Raw genomic sequence first — 5,860 nt, 5'->3', positions numbered from 1 at the left:
TTGTCATTACATTACTGTGGTATTACAGCACTCAGGTATATGTGTATTACAGATACCTACATTGACAACATATTGAAGCCGCACCTTGCGCGGAAATACAAATTAGTTCAATCATTAGCATTATAGGAATTCATAAATAAAATGCAAAATTTCTCAATTCATGTATATATTTCCCACGAAAAAAAATATATATAATATACATCAAAAAAGAATAACAAATCCTATGTACATTTTCATCATCCATAAGAGGAAATAACAAGGTTGATTTTATAAGAAAAGATATATGTATATGATAAGTAAATGTATATAAGTATCCACGTCAATATAAAATGAAAATATAAAAAAAAATATGAATGCAATATAATGTTATTATGATTTTTGTATTGAGTTGAGTAAATGAATAAATAACCTTCAGGAAAAAATAATAAAGCAAGGTTGAATTTATCAATATGAATAATGTAGAAAAAATTATCTTGAATTGTATTGTATTGTATCATTTTGTGTTGTTAGCTCCATAACACTCTCTGATTCTTCAGGCTGTGATATTTCCCTTTCAGTTTTATATTTTGATATGTTCAATGGCTCATCAGCATTATTATTAACACCTAAAAAGTATTGATGTTATATTTGCGGCATTATGTATTATTGTTGAAACATCTACGATTACTCAAAATTTAGTTGATAGACGATTCAAATCATCATTAAAATCTTTGGGGAACCTTAAGACAAATCAAGCACGGTTAATGTTTTCATTATAAATTATGCATAAAAAATTATCTTGAATGGTACTGTATACTCACCATTTTGTGTTGTTAACTCCATAACACCCCCTCTGAATCTTCAGGCTGTGATATTTCAATTTCTGTTTCATATTTTAATAATATGTCCATTTATTCATCAACATTATTATTAACACCTTAAAAAGTATTGATCAGTTATATTTGTGGCATTATATATTATGGAACATCTACAATCATTCAAAATTCAATTAATATATAATGAAACTTACTCGAAACACCCAATGTAATGTAGGAAATGCATTAACTGTGAGGCCTCTCGAACTTCGTACCAGGTAATAGCACATCTCAAAATGGGAATGACATACTAAATATCTGTTATAGATTTGCAGCACAGATAATGTTTCCCAATACTTGGGTTTGATATTGTCTATCCATATCTTGAATAGTGTTTGATTGTTTTTGGGAAAACTATGACTCATGCTGATAACATCTTCACATCCTTTCACACAACATTTCCTGATTCTCTTCGTTGCTATTACGATTCTTGTTATTCACACTTACCATTTGTAACATAAAAATTTTCTTCTGAAATCACAGGTAACAAAGTGTCTTAAATGCTTGTAAACATTATTATCAAAAAATGTTTGACAATCCGTGAAAAAACTATGGTCGACAGAGTCATCTATCGACGATATACTTAATTATTACGACTGTAGCGCCTCGGACGGTTGTGCGTTGAACTAAAAACGGGGTCTAGGAAGGTGTCAGCCCCCTGCGTGAAGCTAACGCTTTGAGACCTCAAGGTTTTTTCATGCAAACTCAATGGAATTTCAGATTCTGTTGAGAAAATTAAGTCATTTCATTTGAAATTTCGGAGAAAAATGAACAAAACTATGAACATCTGACTAAGCGCCCTCTTTCAGAAGCAGCAAAAAAAAATATATCATGAGTATATTTTTTCCTCAATCAACAAGATGTTATCATCTCAAACGAGATCTAGTTTGCTCAAAAATGTTGAGCCAAACTGAAGTTACAGACATTTCAATCAGTCCGATTTCTCCCTCTCTTCCACTCTTATTTGATGTCGTAAAATCAAAAGTAATAATTCAAAAAGATACAGAATTTTCCAAGGATTACAGTGATGATATTTTTTCATCAATTTGATATGAAATATTTTCGAGTAAGATTCATTTTTCTACTCGACGATAGCTATTAAGCCCCCTAGCGGTGGAGGTATGAACTTGAAAACAATTTCCTGTGTGTTTTCTTGGACACTTTGATAGTAAAAATTTTTACCGCAAGTCTCTACGTGGAGTGGATCCTGCGATAAAACCGCTTACCTCGCTTATTTGCCCACCCTGTACATTATTATGTAGTAAATTTTCATTGGTTCAGAAGTATTCTTGTGGCTCGTTTTTACATTTGGAACTCGTGAAGGAATGTCAATGCCTTCTGAACTTCTATTGTTCGTCATCTACGTGAATACTAACAATTTCTCAACGAATATCTTACTGCGAACTCGCGACTTGCAGAAGAATTTTGCTTGCACTCACTATCAACCAAAATCAGGTTCTGGATTTCAAAATTTGACGATTTATGTGGGATCTTTAAAGGACACATCATAACAAACGACAAGCAGTCCGCTCCGTTCAATGTTGGTGGTTGTTCGTTTTTCGCATTTGAATTCGGCGTTTGATATTATCCCCGTCATGAATATTGTGTGTAGGCAAATCAATTAAAAAATAATTCTGAACAATTATTTAAGAGAACTTTCACCCTCAATATCTCCCTGTATCCAAGTATATCGCCTCGGTATTTTCTAAATGGCGAATGCGCCAATTCAAAAACCACCTATTTCCTCAACCATCACAAAACCTCTAAGCGATTTCCCATTTCTCCATCAGAAGCCTCATAAAATCGAAACGTTATTGCCGTAAGATAAAATGATCCCGCCCACAAGAATTGTTCGATTGGAAAACCCTTATTAGCCTCCATATTGCTCTGAAGTTCGGAGAAAGGGATCTTGGCCCATAGGCATAAATCTCTAGACGAGTAGACTTGTAAGTTACTGTTACCCTCTCGTTATCTTGTTTGTTTGTTTTTGGAGCTCGGGAGAAATTATATTCATTGGGCTACGTCTATCACAATTCTAAGCGGAATATATAATATACATAATATAATGAATTATAAAGGTTAAATAATAATGATAAAAACATTTAATCTTCATAATTTAAAATAATATATTGATTAGAGTCAATATCAGTCCAATGACAAAATTAGGCAAACTCTCTAAATTTGTTTTGTCCACGACTACTCCATAATCCGTACATTTTGAATGATCTTTCAGAAACAGATTGATAATCGTTTTCCCCAGTGGATAATGACTAGTGAATTCATTATTCACTACTTAGAATTTTGAATCTGTCAAGGACTCTAACCCGTGACTTTCGCGATGAAATACTGGACTGATAATCACTAAGCCGTCGGTGCTATAGGGATTGAGAGTAAAAATTTTCATTTAAGGTTTTTTTCTATAATATCCCATTCATTTGACAGATTGAAAAATAATTTGAACGTCTGTTTTCCACGAATTGTGCATAATGGAGATCGAAAGTGATGAAGAAATGGTGTGTACTCCACCAGAAATAAGGGAGGCTGCAAGAAATACTACATTGAATCTATTGCCGGAGAAATCAAGAAATCTCTTCCTATATAGTGTTTAATAATTTCATGGACTGGAGAGCAGCGAATGAAATCAACTCATTTTCGGAGTCAGTTTTACTGGCATATTTTTCGAAATTATCTGCTTACTATAAACCAACAACATTATGGAGCCATTCCATGCTTAAGATTACTCGCAACATTAATGAAGGCATCGATATCGAAAATTATGAAAAACTGCGTTCATTTTTGGAAAGGAAATCAGAAGGCTTTCATCCGAAAAAAGCAAGAGTATTTTCTTGCGAAAAAATCTGAAAAATTTATCTCTGAAGCATGTGATGAAAAATATCTTGTAATGAAGGTAAAACACTAGCTATATTTAAGTGTCGTTTAAAATACATTCAAGAAATATTCTTTTTCATCAGGTTGCAATGATAATGGGAGTTATGGGTGCATGCCGAGCGAATGAATTGTACAACATGACAATACAGAACATAAATGACCTTGGATCAGTCCTCTTGGTGAGTGTACCCAATACCAACACAAAAATCAGTAGAAGATTCACTATTAATGAATATTTTCACCCGATTAGTAAAAAATACATCAACCTCCGTCCAGCACATCTAACTTCTGATGTATTCTTTCTGAATTATCAAAATGACAAATGCTCTTCACAAAGAAAAGGTATAAACAAATTTACGAAAATGGGAAGGCAACTAGCCGAGTTTCTGAAGCTGACAAATTGCAATGAATATTAAGGACATAGCTTCCGTAGATCGTCTGCAACTATACTAATCGATGCAGGTGGAGACATAACAACACTGAAGCGACACGGGTGTTGGAAATCCACGACGGTTGCAGAAGCAACAGCATCTAAATTCCCAATTGAAAATATCAATCAAACAATTACAAGGCAACAAAACATTGATTTGTCTGGAAATTCAACTCTTTCGTTCAATTTTAAAAACTGCTCCGTTACTATTAATATAAATAAATATACATATATTATGTAGTTCATTTTTATGACAATGAAAATATGGAATGGAATAGATGCCAAGTTAATTTTTTGACGTTTATCGTGAGCTTGCAATTTTCAGTGCGAAGACAGCAAATGTTATGTCAACGCTTTTGATAATTATTTTTATTGTTAAAAATGCAGATTAATTTGAATTTTACCGATGAAGTCGTGGACAAAGTATATTATATTCGCACATAATTACTATTATTCACTCGGGTGAATTGCGACACTCGCCTGGCGGTTCGTGTCGCAAACTTCACTCTCGTGAATAATAGTAATCATTATGTGGTCATCGAATAATATACTTTTCTCCATTGTAAATGTTGATTTGTATACCTATTTCACAAAAGAGTAACAAAGAAGATCCATTAATACTTATTCTGATTACCATCTTTGCGAATAAGTATCAGGAAAAGTTTTCTTCAGTAAGCCTACAGTTCCTGAAAAGCAAGTTTCTAATAGTATATTCTAAAACAAGTTGCAGAATGGGCAACACGAATGCGAAATGAGTTTTGGAATTGCCTTCTGCAACGAGTATCAGACGATATTTTCTCTATTTCAGTCAAGTTTTGTGAAATATTGTCGAAATTCAATGAAAAATTCAGATTATATATCCCGGACATTGAATGCAACTGAGAGAGTGTTAACACGTATTACGAGTGGCTCGATAATCAAGACAAATTTTCTCCGTAGATTACTTATCTTTTCCAGATCAAATTTTCGTGTTGTGCCTGATTTTATCTGAAGGTAGGAGGTCAACAATAATTTTTGAAGGATATTGTTTGGTTTTGATGATATTGTATATAATTTTTTTTTATTAGTTTCTGATATTACATTCTTTATTTATCATCATACGTTTGACGCTTGCGTCGATTTCCCCACCAGTTGCGCGTAACAGTCGATATTGCGAGCGAACACGGCACCACATTTTACAATACTTGAAACTCAAATACTCCCAGTACTTGTACTACCTCGAGAGCGGTTTGTACATCTGGTGGGCAGGAATACAGTGCGTCTGCAGCTTCGTAGTTTCCATCGCGAATTATTCAAATTCCTGGACATAACAACTCGATCCTTAACCCAATTGTTTGCCCTATTCCCCTTCCGTGGCCTACCTAGTCTGTGTGAGTCTCTCTTAACGGCCCAAGAGAGTGAAGCTTGTCTCTCCTTTTTTCCATTGCACCGTGTCGCAACAGTTTGAGGAAGATGACTAAATGTCATATATGCTCGAAGCAGACGACCTCCACTCGATTTGCTAATTGTTTCAAATGCAAAAAAGCATTTCATTTTGATTGTCTAAATTTGTCACCGAGCGAGTTGGGCCTGATCGATGCGAAGTGGACTTGTGGCTATTGTGCAAATGAGGGCCGCTTACTTCGTAGCGGTTCGGTCTCATCGCCTTCTCAGCGCCCTGGTACATCGGCCATGCCAGGAAACTTGC

General features: G+C 34.4%; 1 long non-coding RNA gene across 1 annotated transcript; it reads right to left on the bottom strand.

The window, feature by feature from the left end:
• Nucleotides 1-268: 268 nt before the first annotated feature.
• On the bottom strand, nt 269-1,338 carry LOC123678391. The gene is made up of 3 exons (XR_006747235.1): nt 1,010-1,338; nt 801-916; nt 269-605 (listed from the first exon to the last, which is right to left on the bottom strand). It is a non-coding gene; the product is annotated as an uncharacterized LOC123678391 (long non-coding RNA).
• Nucleotides 1,339-5,860: the final 4,522 nt, after the last annotated feature.

Source organism: Harmonia axyridis, chromosome 4 (genome assembly GCF_914767665.1).
Source record: "Harmonia axyridis chromosome 4, icHarAxyr1.1, whole genome shotgun sequence".
Lineage (NCBI taxonomy): Eukaryota > Metazoa > Arthropoda > Insecta > Coleoptera > Coccinellidae > Harmonia > Harmonia axyridis.
Note: the sequence above shows the minus strand (reverse complement) of the source record. Positions and strands in the feature narration are given on the sequence as shown.